Consider the following 19,480-nt stretch of genomic DNA (forward strand, 5'->3'; position numbering starts at 1 on the left):
GCAGCAGTTGCCCACCATCATGGTGCAGCCTTTAAAATAATTTTTAAAACCTCACTTGATAAATAATGAGAGCATGTAATAACAATTTGCGGATGAATGGTGCTTTTCTGGGTAAGACCTAACTCCTGATCTTTGAAATGCAGGGTCATGTTTGCTTAATGTTTTAAACTTTTCTCTGGCTCAGAAAGATGAGAGCCTAACCTTTCCTTCCCTTCCCTTTTTAATGAAAGCTGAGATTTGCCTAAGATATTGTGACTATAGCAACCAGGCTAGTTTTGATTATGGGGGTATTTTTAGCTGGCAGACCAGGTGACACGACTGCAGCAGAGCCACTTGGATGCCACCTGCACAGTTTGTCATTGTTGTGGCACAGCCAAAAACAACCCTGTTGGTGCCTCATTGCTCTGAGGTGATCGTGGTTGGAGTCAGGTCCCTCCTGTGCTGCCCCACAGCCTGTGCAGGGTGAGTTTGTGTCCCATGGGGACACAGCAGCAGCAGTGCAAAATGCATTTCAGTGTTACTGCAATGTTCTGCCCAGCTTTTTGAGGATGCTGCCCCACAGCACAGTCCTGGAGAAGGTCAGGTTATCTGTGTGATCATCACCATGAAAATATTCACACCAGGGCAGTGCACTCAAGAGCAAACTCTGAAGAGGATTTTCCTGACCTGTTTTCTTCTTCCTGCCCACACTCAATTTATGTCCTTCTGACAATCATAAAATACAGGCTTTTCCAGTGCAAACTTTGTGAAATTAAGTGGTTTACCTAGCCACAGCCAAAGGTTAAATACACATATTTTCCTGCTGACTTCACTGCATTTAACCTTTGAAGTTTAGTTGTGAAAATCCCTAGCCCAGCCATGTTAAACAAATGGAAAAACTCAGAGAGCAGCACTATTTGGGATTACTCAGGGATGTTTGAGTAGGTATTACCTTGCCTCTCTGAAAGCACTGCAAAAAATTATTTCTCTTCCTCCAAAAACCCAAAGCATCCCTTTCCCCTGCACACACCTGCCCAGGGGCAGGGCAGAGGGGCAAAGTTACTCCACACCCTCCCTGTTTTAAAGATAACATTGACCCATTTGTCTACCAGTCTGTGTAACATGTCACAGTCACAGCCATTTTTCTACAGCTGGAAATTACTCTGGGACAGAGATGGCGCCCAGCAGATCCAGGACAGGGCTTGGAGGCACAGCAGACCCTTACAGGGATCTGTGAGAGCAGAGTTGCTCCAGGCATCTGCTGAGACCCCTGGGGACACAGACCTGTCCTAGCAGCCTGGGGGAGGGATGAAAAGGCAGAGGGAGGGAAGTTTTGGGGTATGTGCTCAATAGGGGAAAAAATTACTATTTAATCATGTCAGCTAAACAGGCAAGAGCTTAAGTCTAGGCTAAGGTTTTCATTCTATTTGTGTGGCCAAGCTCATGTTTGAGAGGGAACAGAGCTTCACAGCCACCTCCAGGTTCTCCTGAAAACCCTGCACTGCCTTATCCCTCCCCAGGGGTCTCCTCTCACCTCACTTTTCCAACGTGTTTGTGCTGGTGAGGACAAGGTTTCATGTGCCACATGAGATAAGCAACAGACTGGGGCAGAACTCTGCAGGAAAGGCCTTTTGAGGATTCTGCCTTGCAGGAAGGGGTGTTGGAACAGGAGGAATTATTTTCCAAGAGTGTGATACACTTAATTACATTTGCTGCTGTCCAGTGAGGGTTTCAATTCAGAACAACAGAAGCATTTTTACCCGGTTTACGTTCATCCAACTCCCTTATTTGTAGCATCCTCCATCAGCAGCATCAGAAGCCAATAAAATCAAACCTACCTGAATTCTACAGAGCTCAGCAGTATCAGGAGCTGGAGGCAATGTCCCCACCTGGGTCTGTGGGTGTCCTGGTCCCACTCTGACACTTGTTGCAGAACTCAAGCAGTTTATTGAGCTGAGACTGGCCAAGGGCACGAGTGTCACTGCCTCCTGCTCAGGAAGCATCCTTGCTACAGAAAACATGGGCAGCAAACAATCAATTAGAGGAACAAATGAAGAGTTCAGAGCCAGGACCACAGACACATCAGCATGTTTTCTCTTGTGCCACCTTGTGTTTTCTGAGGGTCTGATCCTGCTTTTGATGCAAAAGCCTTGGCAAGAACTGCATTGACATGGCAAGGACAGACCCTATGAGGAAAATCACTCAACACTGCCAGAGCACAGCCCAGGCAGCTGAAAATGCTGTTGGCATGGGGAGAGATGCAAGAGCACACCTGTAGGTATATAACATATGTCAGCATCAGCACTCACCATGTTTATGAAGGATTTCATTGAGTAAAAGATCTGGCAAAACACTCCTTGAGTGATTCCAGTCTGCAGCACACACACCCCATCCCCTGCCTTCTCTGCCCCCAGAGTGTGTTATTTCACCAAACTGGTGACAAGTGTTCAGCGCCACAGGCTGTCAACCACCCACAGGGAGCAGTGGTTTCCTCACCATTGTCCCTGTGCCTTCCCAGGAGCAGCAATTCCTGCAGGCTCCCAAAGCCCCCACATCTCACTCAGCCCCCTGCGCTGCAGTGGGAGCACAGCACAGGTACAGGGGCCTGTGATAGCAAAACATCATTTGTTCAGATCTCTGCCTTCAGGGTGAACACCGAGATGCTGCCAACAGCCAGAAAAATTTGTGATCTAATTTAGAGGCAGCCAGGCATGCCTTTTCTCCAGGCTCTTTGGAAAACAGAGCTGGGTTTCCACTTTTACATGATCTAGCTTTTTTTTTTTTTACTGTTTTTTTTTTTTTCTTTTTGAAGTACTAGACAGTGTTCATCTGCCCAGAGCAGCATGCTGAGACAGAAATGAAGGCATGCTGTTGGCTGGGCATGCAGCCTCATGCTCCCACTGGATGGCAGGTCAGGCACTGGGACACTGAGCTTGGTGCTGGCAGTGATCAATCACAGCCACTAGAAAGGGGTGAGAGTAGGAGTTTACAGTCAATTTTTGCCACAAGTGCACCATTAAATGTTTAGATGGCTGTTCTACAATTTTCTGTGCACTTTCTCCCTAGTCCTTCATGGCAATACAAAAAAACGTGGTTACAATGAGTGATAGGTGATTTCAGCTGCAATTTTAATGCACAACATCCCATTTTCCCTGTTTAACCCTGCCTGCTGTGGAGTGTGAGAGATGAGCTTAGACATATCTCACAGACAGAGTAGGGATTTTTTTTCCCTCCTCTTCCAGAAAATTTCTGGGTAAAATCTTCTTCTTCCAGTCGGGCTAAAACTACTGCAAGAAAGTCTTTCATTGGGAAGCAGCACTTGGAAAGGTTTCCTAAAAGTCACAGGCTGGGATTGAGAGTTTGAGCTCCTGAGATTCACACTTGGCTCTTGCACTGAGCTGTTGTGTGTTCTATGGTTTTGTTCCCCTTTCCCCCTGCTGCACTTGGACGCTTGACAGAGCCATCTCTTCTCCTAAAGGGAAAAGCTTCCCCTTTCCACTTTGTCTTCCCAGGTTTGTGTCATCTTTGCTGGCTAAGGCAATGCTGGTTTTTGGCCATCAGCACCTCCTGGCTGTGCCCATCACCAAAAAATGTGAGTTTTACTCAACTCTACCATCCCTGCTGGCTCCCCTAGGATCCCCCCCAGTGCAGGGGAGAAGATGTGAAAATCCAGAGCCAAAAGTGAGTCCTGAAGATGAAATATGTGCCACCAGCCCAGCTCCTGGTTTCCAACACATGCACAGGGAGCGCTGAGCAGGATGCATTGCTGCTTAGGTCAGGATAACCCTTCAGAGGCAAAGCTGCTGTTGGGGAACCTGTACCCCTCTCCCTGAGTTAGATCCAGCTTGTACGAGCAACTGCTTCCATGTCCTGTCTTTGGGGCTCTCGAGCAGATATTCACTGAATATTTGGAAAGAAAACCCCAACGCCTGCCTCCTTTGTGAATACTTATTCGCAAATAAGTATTTGTGAGTAACTATTTGCAAATAAGCCATCCAATAAAAATGTTCCCTGGCTTTTTTTTGTGCTGTTGCCCGTGAAGCAGCAGCAGCGCTGAGGGAAGGCCAAGGCGGCTCTTGCTCGGAGGGCCTCACGAGTGAGAAATGAGGGTGAGCCGGGTGCTCTGCAGCGGCTGCCTGCACCTTCAAACAGCCTCAGCGGTGACAAGGGGCATCAATCCATCAGTCCGTCTGTCCATCCGTCCCTCCGTCCATCCATCAACCCATCCATCCGTCCCTCCGTCCGTCCCTGAGGCGCCCGGCGCGGTCTCAGGGCCGGGAGCGGCGCGCGGGCGCCACCTGGCGGTGCTGGGCGGCCATTGCAGCGCGGGCATTCCCGGCGCAGGACATTCCCGCTGTTCGGCATTCCCGCTGTTCGGCATTCCCGGTGTTCGGCATTCCATTCCCGCTGTTCGGCATTCCCGGTGTTCGGCATTCCCGCTGTTCGGCATTCCCGCTGTTCACGCGGCATTCTCGCCCCCGGGAAGAGCTGGGACACGCCCGGGCCTTCCCCCGTCTGGAAAGAAAGGCCCCCGTAGTGGTATGTGTAGGGCCGCTGGGCAGTTGGCAGCTTTCCGGAGCCACCTATAATTATATTATTTACAATACCACCGGTTAAGTTATCGAACTCTGATGCCCCTTTTTGCCTTTCACGCCTGTACAGGCTGGGGATGGCGCAGTGCCACTCAGTGTGCTGTCGCGGCCCAGGATGGTCACGGTTACCAGGCAGGGTTTGGCTCCTGAGACAGACACCGGGGAGAGCCGGTGCCACCTGCACTGTGTTTATAAGGGACTATTCCCGGTGGCTGAGCTGCGGCACCGGGCTGGGACCAGCATCACACCCTGAGCCTGTGGCTGTGGGCTCTGGCACGGGCGTGAATTCAGTGCTGGGCATCAGCAGCTCCTCTGGAGAGTCACTGTGTGAGCCCTGGAGAGCCAGCTGAGTGACAGGAACTGACTCGGGTGTGCCCATTCCTAGCTCCCAATGGACTCAGCCTCACACACAGAGTGCCAGAATAAGAGCAGGCACTCACAGAAATGAGCATTGCTGGCGTTTGTGTTCTGGCATTTTGCTCTTCCAGCAATTAAACACAGCAATACCCTCAACACTGCAGACACGTGCAAGCAGCAATCACTGATATCACCTCCCCATTGGAGCTGATGACTGTTGCCATCCCCTCTACTCTTCCACTTAATAAAACCTGACCAAAACCAAAGCCAAACAAAACAACAAACCATTCTACATTACTTGAACAATCACAGCACACTATCTGAGACACACCTGGCTGCATCAGTGCTTAAATCATTTCAGTACAGTGTGAAAGATACTGGTTCAAGCTACTCAGCAGTGATGGTGAGTAATTGGAATTGTCCAGTTCCACAGGCTGAGGGTCAGACCCTCAACTGAAGGACTTGACAATGCAGCACTGTTGTTTTTCAAGGTGAGAAGAGCTGAAATGCAAACTGAAAGCTCATATTTAGTTCTCAGCCATTCCCTAAGGCTCCCATGGCTGATCTGAGGCCCTCCCCAGCCCCACAGCCTGGACAAACACGAGTTGATCCACAGCAGTGCAGTATTTGTGATTCTGCATGACTGGACCTCTAGTTCAGTTTCCATCAGTGGGATGACAGGTGACTGCTGCAGGGGCTTGTGTGAAGCTCTGGTATGTGAGTTAAGCTGGCCACAAACCTTTCCCTGCCAGCTCTCTCCCATCTGAGGGAACAGACACATCACCACTGTGCCCTGCTGCCAGCCTGGGAGAGCACAGGGATGGTACAGGATTTGCCCAGAGGCTGCCTGCTCCCTGTGTTGGCACGAGCTGGAGCTGTTGGGAAGCCATCAGCCTGCTTTTGCAGATGCCTTGTGCAAACATTTACATTTCTCTGCAGACACCATTTGGTTTTATCTGTCTGCTTAAGCTTTCCTGCTATAGCCAGCTGGGAGGGAAGAGGGTGATCCCGGACCACACCAGGAGGGGCCATGGATGCTCCAAGCTCACAGCCCAAGGAGGATCCCAAGCAGGGGAGTCTGGGGTGTTCAGCATCACCAGGGACTAAAGGGGTGCAAAGACAACAGGGCTCCACACTAAGGTCAAGTTGTGCTCTTGAACTGTGTCTTACCTCAGAATTGCTTTTTGTGGAGCACCATCCCTCTCTCAGTGCCTCCTGATGGTGATCTGAATAACCAGTGATGTTCCCTTTCACGGGTGGGTGAGAAGGTGACAAAAGGACTCCACGTGTCCCATCAGCAAACTCCACACCACCATCACACCCAGGAATTCCCAGGCCCTCAACCTGTCTTTATTTTCCATCTGTTTTCCACCAGGAGAGACAACTTAAAAGTTTAAATCTCACCAAGGTTGAGTGATGTAAAATAAAAGCTTTCCAGAAAGTTGAATTCATGAATTTCAGGGAAAATATTGACATCTCAAAATATATTCTTATTCACTATTAGGAGAAAAACAAGCTTTCCTGTGAGACTAAGTACAGAAATGTTCTGTTTCCTTGATATTGAGCCATTTCATTCTGATAATGTCAAAACATCCTAAAATATTGTCTTATGCAAAATAGTAAACAGATCAAGCATTTCAATAAGGCAAAATGAAATTAATTTACACAAGCAAGTAAAAATTATTTGTTTTGACATCCTCCTTTAAAAACTGTCAAATTACCAGAAACCTGAGATTTCAACACTAACAATACAAGGTGACTCTTCCAGACTGTTTTAGACCAGCTCTTCACACAACAGCCAGACTGACTTCAGCCCCAGCAATATCCATTTTTTGTTGTTTCCTGGCCCACACCCCATTCTCCTGGAGGCCTGGGGTAAGGAGCTGAGCACAGCTATGGTGTGTGTACAACGCCCATGCTAAACCCCTGGGCTGCCTTTGCTTTATTTTCTGCAGGTCCTGTGACTTTCCCTGGGCCTGAGCAGGTAAAGCTGAAGAAACCAGCACCCAGGTGAGAGCTCAAAGGGAAATTGTGGCCATGAGAAGGAAGAACCTGGAAAAGAATCATTGTCACCTCTGTGGAATCACCAAGAGCAGGCATGGCTTGAGAGTGGGCACTTCAACCTCGACTTCTGAAGCTGTACCAAACCACTCAGTCTGTGCTAATTTGTAATTAGGAGTGGGTGATTTCTTGTATTGACATCTCTTTTAAACCAAGCTGAAAAACTCATCCTGTTAGAGTCTGTCTGTCAGCATTTCCAATTCTCTCTATGGTTACTGCTACCTAAGAAGCTTCAGACTGTGCTGATCCAGGCCTCACCTTTCATGTAATTTTCAAGTATTTCTGCTGCTATGAAAGGGCTGAGATCTGCTTTTTGATGCTGCAAGACATGGCCCAAAATATTCTCCCTGTGTCTTTTCCTCCTAAGAACATAAAAACCTCTCCCCACCTACCCCAGTTTGTGCCTCACTTTTAAGAAATGCACAAAGCTTCAAAAACTGGTTACAGCTCCCACAGGTGGCAAGGCCAACCAGCTGCAATGCAATGCAGGCTCAAAAAAAGGAGGAAAAATTTTAATTGTCACAAACCCAGTCCACAGGCAGCCTGGCTCCCTGCACACATCACATGAGTGCCCCTGCAGACCATTTTGACAAGGGAAGGATCCTCTCTCTGACATTTTGTTTTCCATCCCCCCTGGCAGCCATGCATGCATGCAGCACCTCCCCTGTCTGACCCACTGCTGGGACATTAAATGGTTTTTCCATCTTCAAAATGGATGGCAAAAGAGAGATAAAACATTCACTTAATACATTTCTGCCAGGTAACCCAACCCATCAGCCAGCCTGGCCTCCTTAGGGAAGGACCACAAAGGTCCAGATACATTTTCCCCCTCTGCCCTTTCAGAGTGGCTTTTTCCAACTTCAACACTTTGTTTTACTTTTCAGGCTATTTCTTCCTGACCCCATCAAGCAGTGCCCTGAAAGACACAAAAAAAAGATCAGTTTAGAGATGACTGTTTTAATTCAAACCATAATCTCTGTTTTTATAAATGCCTCCTCTCTAAGTTTCTTAGTTGTTTGCATACTAAATAGCCTGTCTTGTTTTCACTTTGCCACCTCTTTGTATTATATTATTTTTACAGCTGACAAGCACAGCTAGGCTGTGAGAATGCTGCAGTGTCACAAGCAGATTGAATTTGCTGATTGCTGGAGTTCTTTGTGCTGCTCACACAGAATTCCTTCTTTCCCCTATAATACATCTGTTGTTTGTATATTCGATAAAGTTAATATCTGTGAAATCAGTCATTTCCCCCAGCTCTAAATTATACTGCAACAGACAGAAGATTGACTTCATTGTATTGACAAGAGAGAACTCTCAACACTTATTATTTGTGGGGACTTGGAGAGATTACAAAAGCACACAGAATGGCTTTATCTGGGGAGTGTATTTCTGTAAAAGCTGATAAGGTGATGTATGCACATTAATGTAGAATAGTCTTAAACAAACTTCTACCTTTCTAATGTTTTTGGGATGAGAGCTAAAGAAACAGCATAAATCAATACATCATCCCCTTCCTCTCTTCATGCCAGTATCCTCTTTAACACCAATCTCATGTGCAATATTTATGTCTACATAAATAATTCAGGAACCAATTAATCCAATTCTTTTATAATTACCTCTTATAATGGCATACAGTCCAAATCCCAGCAGCTTAATTGCTACTTAGTGGAGATATTTATGACACCAACACTAGTAAAGAATATAGGCACTCTCACTTATGTCAATTAGGGACAGGGCTTAAGCTACTAAACTCCTGATTTGGATTTCAAACACCTCTGGAATCCTGGAATTTGAAGGCACACAGGTTTTCACTTCAGAGCAAGAGGCTCCAGCTCCCCTGTTTCACACGTGTGAGGGTTCAGGAGTGAGCCCTCACCTACTGCAAGGTGACAGCCCCAAAGTGCTGCCCTGTCCCCAGCTCTCCCAGCAGGGCTGTGCTGGGTTTGTGCCTTTCCTGCCTGATCTGAGCACACCTGTCCAGGCTGGCTTCACCCCCCTGGGTGCATGGGCACAGATCATCCTGGGCTCAGTCTGTGAGCCTGAGTGTGAGAGCATCTCACATGGGAATACTGGGATGCACAATGGATCCTGCCCTAAGGAACAACCCTCAGCACCAAGCTGGACACTTGACTGAAGGACACCACTCAACCAAGGGAGAGCAGAAATGTGGAGATCTGAGAATGTCAGAAGTGAAAATTTCCTGTGTCTTGATTTGGAAATTAAGCTCTTCCCACTTAAACTTACCAGGCCTAGGGAGGATGAACGATTTCCCCATTATTCCTTCAGAGGAACATGTGAGAGACAAACCTTGAAAAAGGAATGAGTGTTTAGTGGCCTACCTCATCTGATATTTTACTCAAGTGAGGAGGATATTTCCTGAGCACAGTGTGACACGCACTGCCTGCTGTAAAAGCATCTTGTGAGGTTGTCTCGCACATCCCTTAAAATAATCCTCCTTGGAATTCCTGTCAGGGATGTTTTAAGCAACCTGGTACAGGATCAGCCAAAAAAAGGCACTGATTTTGGGGCAGACAGAGGCAGTGTGGTGTTTTTGAGAAAGGCTTTATCTGCATTTGGCTGCATCAGCCTGGTTTGCCTCAGCCCCAGAAACTCTGAAGTTAAGGCAGCACAACAGCCAGAGGATTGAGGCACTTTGGATGCAAGGGACTGCATTTAGCTCAACCTGAATGCATTTTTGATTGATTTAAGGGAAAATAAACAGTTCTTAAATGAAAACACCCACGGGTTGGCTGGCACGGGTTTAAGTACACTCACAGAAAATCACTCCTTCTCCCAGTGCAATTTTCCCTTTGTTACTAAGTTCTAAAATGTTAATGGCTTTCAACTTGCAAAAACACAATGCTCTGAAACTTTGTCCTGTTCCTTGTAAAGTGCATTGCATCGAGAACTACTTGGTAATTAGAGGGAATGTGCATTTAAAAGCTTAAGAATACAGCTTCTAACTGAGTCACTTAGTTTTTATGATTGCTTTTACCTTTACAAGCAGCTGAAGGCATCCTCTGAAGTCTTAAACTTGTCCTAATCAAATGTTTCAGTCAGTGTATTTTCATGAGACCTGGCAAATTTATTCCATTATGCTGCTATTAATGGTTGATATTTATGCATTGGGATGCAAAGAAGCAACTCCTACAACTAACATTTCACTAAGGAAAGTTTTGTAATTACACCAAGGGATTGGGAATTGGGATTCTTGGGTTTCTGCTGAGCTGTGGGACAGACACAAAGTGCTACTCCATCATCCACTGAAGGCACAGTGATGTTTGTAAGGAATGATTGTGAACATATTTGATAAAAGGGTGACTTCCTTCGGCATTTAATCCCTTCATCTGCACACTCACTCCAGGGCATGTTACTGCTGCTGAGGTTCTTAGACATCCTCAGAGCAGTTTTATTGGTGTTTATGGGTGGTTAATGAGTTAATCCCTTTCTCTCTGACCCAGGTCACAAAGCTGAAAAGCTGAATTTGAAGCAGCAACACTGGATGAGGGGTAGAACAGAGAAGCTTATGAGGAAATCAAGGAGAAATTGACTTGTTACTAAAGGTGTTTTCAAATAAGTCCTTTTCATTTGGGGAGAGGATTAATTTTTTTTTCTGGACTATCCAACTTTTCAGAAAGAAAATGAAACCACTACTGCTCCAAGACCCAAAGACTGAAAGCTTCTCTATTTCTAATACAATATCAGAGATTTGTTTGTTCAATAAAAAAGAAGAACATCTGACCTCCATGCTGCTAGATCCTCACTCCCAGCACGTGGTGAGCAGGCAGGGCAGCAGGATCCCCTGGAGAACAGCAGGCAGCAGAGGGACAGAGGGACACAGCTCCAGGTGCTGCACAGATCCCACGGGAAGCTTAGAGGGAGCATCCAGGTTCCTCTCCCACACCTGCAGAGAGCCAGGACACTCCAGCCAGGGATTGTTCTGATCTCAGCCTCTGGTTCTTCCTCTGTTTCTAATAAACCTGCCCCAAGGACAAGGATATGAACAATTCCCTGGAGAGTCCTTTTTGCCTTGCCTGTTCCTCTTGTGAGATCCCCATCAGCAGCGGTGCCACGCCAGGATGGTGCTGGGCCACTGCTGATCTCCAGGGCCTTCTCCTGGCCTGGGGACCAAACACTCAGGAAAATTCAAGATTTGGGAACAAAACTGAGTCATGTCAAGGCCTCTAATGAAAAAAAAGGCAGAATCCCATGCTAGAACAGCCTCTATCCTAGGACAGCTCTCTAGTGGTGCCTCTCTGATCTGCCACATGGGCAACCCAACCTTTGGCTTTTACTTGTGTAGCCTAGAATTCAAGGATCTGTTGGGTTGAAATTTCCCATGGAAACAGCTCTATCTGGCTGAAACCTTCAACAAAAGGCTTTGCAGAGAAATATATTTTATTCAAAGGAGTGTCTTGAGTTTCGTAAGTGCCCTGACTTTGGTGGAAGAAGTCTCCTGTCTGAGCTGATGGTGATTTATCTGCTCTATTAAGTCCAGTGATAAAGCCCTGGTGCCTTCAATGGGACCAGAAATTAGACTGTCTGTGAAAAGGCAGGAATGGAGGTTTCACCTCAGTTGCTCTGATTTAAATGCAGAGAAGCTCTTGTGGCTCCTTTTGTGTTATCTCAGCTCTAAAGGAACAGAATGGGGAGCAGAGCTGTGCCATAATTGCCTAGGCTGAAACCAGCAAGTAGTTCAAGCAAAAATATTTTATCATGGAATTCCCAAGTATATTTGGGAAACTACTGATTAATTTCTCAAAAGTTACTTAATTTCTTTTCATTTAATTTTAACAAAACCAACAAATAATAAAAATAAAAAAACCCATCATTGACCACTCCCCCCCAACCCCCAAAAAACACAAAACAAAATCCTTTGCCTCTTCTCACATTAAGAATATAGTTACCTGAACCTATGCATATTTTTTTCCTCACAATTCTCTCAAGGTACAATTTGCCCAACAATAAATACCTGTGTTTTATCCCCTGTATTTAACAAATAAAATTCTACGGTAATTTCACAATCAACAATTGCTTCGTGTTAGGAATTCCATTATTAAATCTGATTGAATATGATTAAATATGGCTCATGCTTTCTAAAAGGGGTTGCATGATGGATTTAAATGAACTCATTAGTGGCTAATGCAGCAAAGCACTTTCTAAATGCTAATGTTTGGCTGCCTTTGGCTCGTTAATTAATTTGAAGATTGTGTAATTATGGGAGCTTTCGATTAGCATACGTCTCTTCTTTTTATTCCCCAACGACAGTTGTTTGTGTGTAACTATTGGAAATTCAATTATATTTATAATAAAAATAGGACATCAAACTGCCCAAACAAGCGCACTCTGCAGGGGACAGCATCTTTTCCTTTAAAGCCTCCTTTATTACTGTTATTTTCAAAAGGAACATGGGCTCAGCAACTTTCTCTCAGCATAGAGAAGGGAGAGCACAGTACACAGCCCTGCCAGGCAATTACACTGACCTGAAGAGCTGTGCAGGATGCGTGAGGGCTGGATATGGCTTGGGAAGAAGCAGGAGCAGAGCCTGGCTTGTTTCCTCTCTCTCTTCCCTCCCCCTCTTTCCTTTTTTCAAATTTATTTATGTTGTACTTTGCTTTTAAAGGCCAACAACCCCGAAATGAGGCCCAAGGGGCCCAGCCAGAGGAGAGGAGCTGGTCTGTGTGTGCCAGGGCAGGCACAGCCCTGGGCTCCTGCTGGACAAGCAGAGCCACAGATTGATTCCAAGGATCCTGCACCAGCTGGCAAAGAGACACCTGTTAAAGTCTGCTGGTGTTTTGGGCAGTGAATGCACTGGCAGCCCCACTGTAAATAACACCACAAATGGACATAAAGCAGAAATAGCCTCTCAGGCAGATATTAGGCACAGGGATGGGGCTGTAAATGTAACAGAAACAGAAGCGAGCCAAGTGTTGCAGTCAAGGCTCGTGTCTGTAACAGAGACAGGGTTAAAAGAGCTGTGGATTCATGAGTCCTACAGGGATAACCCATGTCCAGGACTCCTGGAGTTGTAAGGCACCAGAAAGTGGCAGAAGAAAAAAAGAGATGAACCTCCTGGAGACATTTTTGAATGACAACAACTAAAAAATGAAATCAACTCCCTCAAGCATTTCTCCCATGATTTTCGAAGGCACATCTGATTTCTCCAAGTCCCATGGTTGTCTTCCCAGCACACACTGAATTCACATCAGTCCTTATCATAACAGGAAACTTGTTTGTCATCAATAGATTTTGTTTCCACTGAGTACAGGGTTCTCTGCTGTAGCTATGCAGGGCCACCCACAGCTGGATTGAGGGGCATCACAAGTGTAGAAGCCAGGAAAACAAACCTTGGCATTCATTAGTATGCACAGCACTGCCTGAAAGGAGCCTTTCTCTGCCAGCAGCTGCAGGAGCAGCAAGGCATTAACATATGGAATAATTAAGCCAAATAAGTAACTACTGCATTTTCTAGTGAAAGAGAAAAACCTCATTTTCTCAGACAGCTTGCATCTCAGAAACATCCAATGTGCATCACTTAGATAATCACCTGAGCACTGTGGTTTTTAAATTGCTATTAACCATGGATGCTCATCCTGTGCACTTCTATATGGATATATATTATTAAAAAATGAGAAACTAAGCATAGTTTAGTAGGTAACATCAAAATCTCAACACCCTCACCACATCTTCCTTCAAGGGAAAAAGGCAAGGAATGACTTTGAAGCAAGACCTGTTGGCTGGGCTGAGCCACTGCTGCTTCCAAAACCAGAGCCCCTGATCCATTCAGCTGCCAGGGAGCCCCGGGATGGGGGTTAGTGATGACCTGCACTGAAATGTCACCTCCTGAGGCACCTGGGAAAGGGAATCCCTGACTCAGCAGCTGAGTGAAACCAGCAGAAGATGCAGGAACAGAAACAGGCCAGGGAGGAATAGAGCTGGTGAAGGGCGCAGGGAGAGGCAGCTAACAGGAAAATCAACAGAGCAGGGAGTGAGGAGGAAGGCACCATCTTTTATGGAAAATCCTTTCCTTAGGATTTTTCCTCCTGAGAAGCTGAGAGGCCTCAGGAACAAAATGTAAACAATGATTATCTGCTGCTGTGGAATGCAACAGGTGCATCTGGGATTGGCCCATGTTGGATGTTTGTAATTAATGGCCAATCACAGCCCAGCTGGCTCGGACAGAGAGCTGAGACACAAACCTTTGTTATCATTCTTTGCTATTCTATTCTTAGCTAGCCTTCTGAGGAAATCCTTTCTTCTATTCTTTTAGTATAGTTTTAATGTAATATATATAATAAAATAATAAATCAGCCTTCTGAAACATGGAGTCAGCTCCTCCTCTCTTCCCTCAGCCTGAGACCCCTGTGAACACGATCACAACCAGGCTCCCAGGCAGCTCCTGACACCTGCAAAGTCTCTTGGGCTGATAAAAAATAAATGAAACAAAACCTAAAACATGCACTTCAACCATGGCATTGGCACCAGGAAAAGGTGCAGCACAGTTTAACAGGACAGCACCAAATATGACAGAAAAGCAGTGGATTTTCATGCAACCCCTGTCTGAGGTTACACCAAATGTAATCAATGTTTAAAGCCAAAGTCACAGAGATGGGAATTGGGGTTTTTGTACTGAGTTTCCCAGAGATTTGGCCGCTGAATTTAAGGTCAGCCACCCTAGAAGTATCTGTAAATCCAAGAGGGAAAAATCCTTCCACCTTCCTGGGGTATGACATTTATGGGTGAGAAAGGCAAAACAGAGCATTGCTGAAATCCCCCTCCCTGCTGATGTCAGAGGCTGCTCTGCTGTTAATGCCATTAAATCCTGCACTGATGGCCACAGACTGTGCCTCAGGGAAGAGCCAGCACTCCTGCAGGATAAATGATGCAAGGAAACAACAGGAAGGCCTGGAAGTGCACAGCAGCCAGCTCCAACATCCAGCTGTGCCTGTGGAAGTTCCCCTGTTGTTCTGCAAAGCTGACAGCCTGGTACTCTCCCTGAAATCCTCACCTTCCCCTGCATCCCCCACACAGACACCTGCACCTGCTGTAATTCTTTGTGGAAGAGCACTCATCACCCTTCAGCTGGAAGGATCATGGTCCCAATGCACCAGCTCTTTTATCTGCCTTGTAATCTCCTTTTTTCCACCCTTGAGGCGTGCTCCATCTTCCCTTCTGCAGACAGGGAGGGCCTGCACACCATCATTTACCCAGGGATGAGGAATCTGACAGTCTAATCCTAACTTCTTAACAGCTGTGTTTATTTACTTAAGTAGTAAATTGTTTCCTCTAAAGCACAGAGGGGCTGGTTTGAACAGACACACATCTCTGCAGTTGGGGGAGGTTTGGTACTTGCACATGCTTTCTCTTGAAACCACACATTTTTCCATCACTTTAAGATCTGAATTAGAGGCAATCTTGGGATCTGAGCTTTGTTTTAATGACTCCTCTGGCTGCTGCTTTGTATGGAGGGGAAGGCAGGCTGGAAGTGAAGCAAATTGGCTTGCAGGAAATGGGAAATAATCACAATCACACCACTTCAGCTCTGAATCTGCCTGACTACACTTGCTCCCATTGCAAAGCAGTTCTGTGTTGCCCATTTGCAGCTCAGTTCAGATCACAGGAGCAGTGGCAGCAGCACATTGCCCACACTCACCCACACGGGATAGCTCTGCACAAGCAGCATCACTGCAGGTCAGAAGAGCTGCCAGGATACTTTAATGAGTCACTCACCCACACCCTGACACTTCAAATCCAGCCTATTAGTCCAGATCAAGCTGGATTTTGTGTTTCTGGAAACAGCCCTCAGTACATGGTGGGTCCTGCTGGGGCAGCAGCACTCCTGGGCTCTGCTGGGTGCTCCTGCTCACAACACACTGGGACTGCTCAGGAACCTGCACAAAGCACTTACAGCTCTGACCAACCATGGGAGAAGGAAACAAACCCAAAATCTCACAGCTTACCGTGAAACAAGCACTGCTGCAGCCACCCCAGCTGGAACTGCAAGTGTTGGAAAAGAGAGGAGAGGCAGAAATGGGAAAACAGCGCATCCTTCCTGCTCAGCAGCAGGGAATTTCTTAATGTTAATGAACATGTGCCATGATATGTGAGCCCGTGCTAATAAAATCTCCTCTTCTGGCTTCCACTTCTCCTGGGGATGTGGAAGCAGCTGGAAATACAGCACACACCAACCCTCTCTATCACCACTGGGACTGCTGCATCCTTAAAACCCTCTCTCAAACAGGGCTGTAAAAGAAGGTGCATTTTCTCCACACTCCCCATGGCAGCAGCAGTCTCAGCTGAGCAATGGCCTCTACTTAGTCTGCAGGTGCCTGGGGTTTTTCAGTTCTAAGACACAGCTTGTGTTTAAAGCTGTTTATTCACAATAGATTTGGTTGTTGTTGAATCCTTATGACTATGGTCTACTTAAGACAATTCCTTCTTAAGACAGTGGTCAGAAACCAGGAATATGTGGGTCTCCATGAGACAGAAGCAGCCCTGTCTGAAATACATTTTTATCATATTAAAAAGCATTTACTGCTGAAAGCATGTTTAATATAGAGCAGTTAACATTTTTTCTCTCTTCTTTGTAACTATTACCAACGTCTTAATGTATCACTGGAGCATTTCCTGAATTCACTTTTCTGTTTTGTTTCAGGCCCTGCTTCCCAGGGGCCCTTCTCCACTCTCACGGTTTCTGGAACATTTCTGTCACAGTGCTGGTTTGGCAGCAGGCTCCCGGGTGGAAGCCATGGGCAGATACAACCTCAGCCTGGTCCTCTGTCCTATTCTGGGGGAAATTTTGAGTTTAATTCCTAGCTTTGCCACAGACCTGCTGGGCAGCCTTGGACAAAAATCTGTCACTAGCCAAAAACCACGAAAGGGGAACACAAAGGTTGCAGAAGGGAAAAAAAGGTGTTTATGTAAAACTTCCAAAAACCAGGGGGCTCATTGCTGGGACATTAGCCAAGCAAAAATTATAAATTGCTATAAAATACTGAGCTACTTCTCAACAGTTATTATAGCAGAATTGCAAAACCAGAAATCTTATTTTGTTTTCTGTTTCTCCCTTCCTTGTTTCAGAGATCGTATTTCTTATAAACAAGATTCTTATTTCAGTATTCATTAGATTGTCTGTCAAGGAGAGCAGCTGGTGTTGATAAATTGATTAAGACACTCTGAGGATGGTTCAGCTTAAAGAAGAAAAGACACAACAGATTTCAAAGACACAGAAGGCTGCTGTGGACAATAAACAGCTTTCTTGCCCCCTCACATTCAGGGTGGACAAAATGCTACATTTTTGATTGCACAGAAGATTCAGGTTAGAGAGGAAAGTGTTTTACCATTAAGGTTATGCAGTATTTTCAACAGGAAAGCCTTGGAGAGCAGCCTGGCAGGACCAGGCATAAGCAACTCCCCCTGCCCTTCCTCACCTACAGCCTCAGACATTTCTCCCCACCTTCCTCATCCCTTGGTGACTCCTGTTATTTTCAAACAGAAACTCCAAAAGCAAAAGTATTCGCCTTTATTCTGCTCATTTACAAGTCCTCACAAAGAAAGTGGAATAAAATGGCAGAAAAGCTGGACAGAACTCCTGGAATTCCTATATCCATGTAAAAAGTGATCCAGCTGCAAATGCAAAGAAAGCCACAATGTGCTGATTTCAAACTAACAGAGCACTATGGGCACAGAGTCCTCATCCTTATTGTTTCTTATTGTCCAATTCAGAGGCACAATTTACCTGCAACTAGAAAAGCCTTTGATGGAAACACTGAGTTGATTTATCCACCCAGACAAGCAAACAGCAATAAGCCAGGAGATAAATAAATAAATGGGTCAACAAGTATTTTGCTCTTGAATGCCCAAGGTTAGAAATCATATACCTAAAGCCCCAAATTGGAGATCAATCACTGTCCAGACAGCAGCACCAAACTACATCTCTATACAGCTGACATTTCCAAGAATTATTGGAGAATTTCCTGCTTGAACAACACACAGGGCAAAGTTATAATTTGTTCCTTATGAAAACGATATTGAATGATTTTCCCATAGAATTAGCTGCAGGAACTGGATAGAAATAAATAGGATAAAATAATAGAATATTTAATTCAGCACACACAGCAAGTTTTACCAATCTGAGGATGAGATGGTAAACAACAGAATTGCAACTACACAAACTCCTACCTCTGTGTCTTGGGAATTGGCTCCTGGCTTCAAATTACTCACTGCTAGAAAGCAGTTTGTTCCCATCCACCTAATCAGCACCTGGCTTTTCTGCAGTGTTCAAGCAAGCTGAAGACAGATGGACTGCAGCCACAGAAAGGGAAAGAACTGCAAAACCTCCAAGTAACTATTTAAGAAGTAAACTAAGTGCAATTCTTCACTACTGTCCTGTGGTGGGAATTTGCTACTTTAAAAACGAATAATTTTTGAGAAATTAAGGGATATATGTTAAAATTACTGTGGCTCCCAAGTAATATGAATACATGATTATTGTGTCATTAAAAAAGGACTTTTTCCATATTTATAAAGCAGAGAGCCCCAGTGCAGCCCAAGTGCAACAGCCAGCAGACACTGTGCTCCAAGTGGCTGCAGGAACTGCAAATGATGCTCAGCACAACTCCCTGAGCAAGAAAGAGGCTGTGGGGACCCAGGGCAGCTTTGGGGACCCCCCAGCCATTCCACATGACACAACCCCCAGATGTGCCCCTCTGCCTGGCATTTATTAAGGCAGGCCCCAAACCTTCAGATATTCTTGTCACCAGAAAGCATTTGAAACAAGGAAAAAGGCACAAATTAAACTAAACGGAGCCTGCAGATGTCACGGTTTCCATCAAGGCTGAGACAACACACAAGGAGCAAAAGGTGCCTTAGGCTTGTGGCATGAGCACTTCAGCACAGGAAACTTGATCTTTAATGGATGGATTTTTGATATGTTAGAATAAAAGTCCTTCATCCACCAAGATCTCTTTTCAGCAGTGCTGCCCTAGGCCTGCTTGCACTGAAATAATTGGGAATTTCCCAACAGCATCACTGTGAGCTGGGCCCTTTGATTCTCTAATTGGGAAGGCAGAACACAGTCTGAGCTGTCACCAGTCCAGTGAAGTCTTGAAAATGTTCAAGAACATGCAACTCAGAGAGCTCAAAATACAGCGTTCTCAAGGTTAAAATCAGGGCACTCAGCATCTAGAACAAGTCTGAAAAACTCTGTAGAAAAAAAGAAAATAGTCTGCTGAAAGCACTCAGCCTCTATCAAGATGTCTTGACATTTTTTTAAGCCAAAATCTTGACTTAGTAACTGAAGAATTAATCTGGAAGCAGAACCTCTTCATATGACATCTCTTAAGAAAAACCTGTCTTTATTAATCCTTGAACCAAGCCTTTATGGCACCAATTTTCAGTTAGTCAGATAACCAGAAAGCCTCTGCACTGCAGAACTCCTGGGTCAGCTTTCCTTAAGGACAAAATACAAACTGGGGCATCATCATTCTCTA

This window comes from Ammospiza nelsoni, chromosome 10, assembly GCF_027579445.1.
Source record: "Ammospiza nelsoni isolate bAmmNel1 chromosome 10, bAmmNel1.pri, whole genome shotgun sequence".
Taxonomy (NCBI): Eukaryota; Metazoa; Chordata; class Aves; order Passeriformes; family Passerellidae; genus Ammospiza; species Ammospiza nelsoni.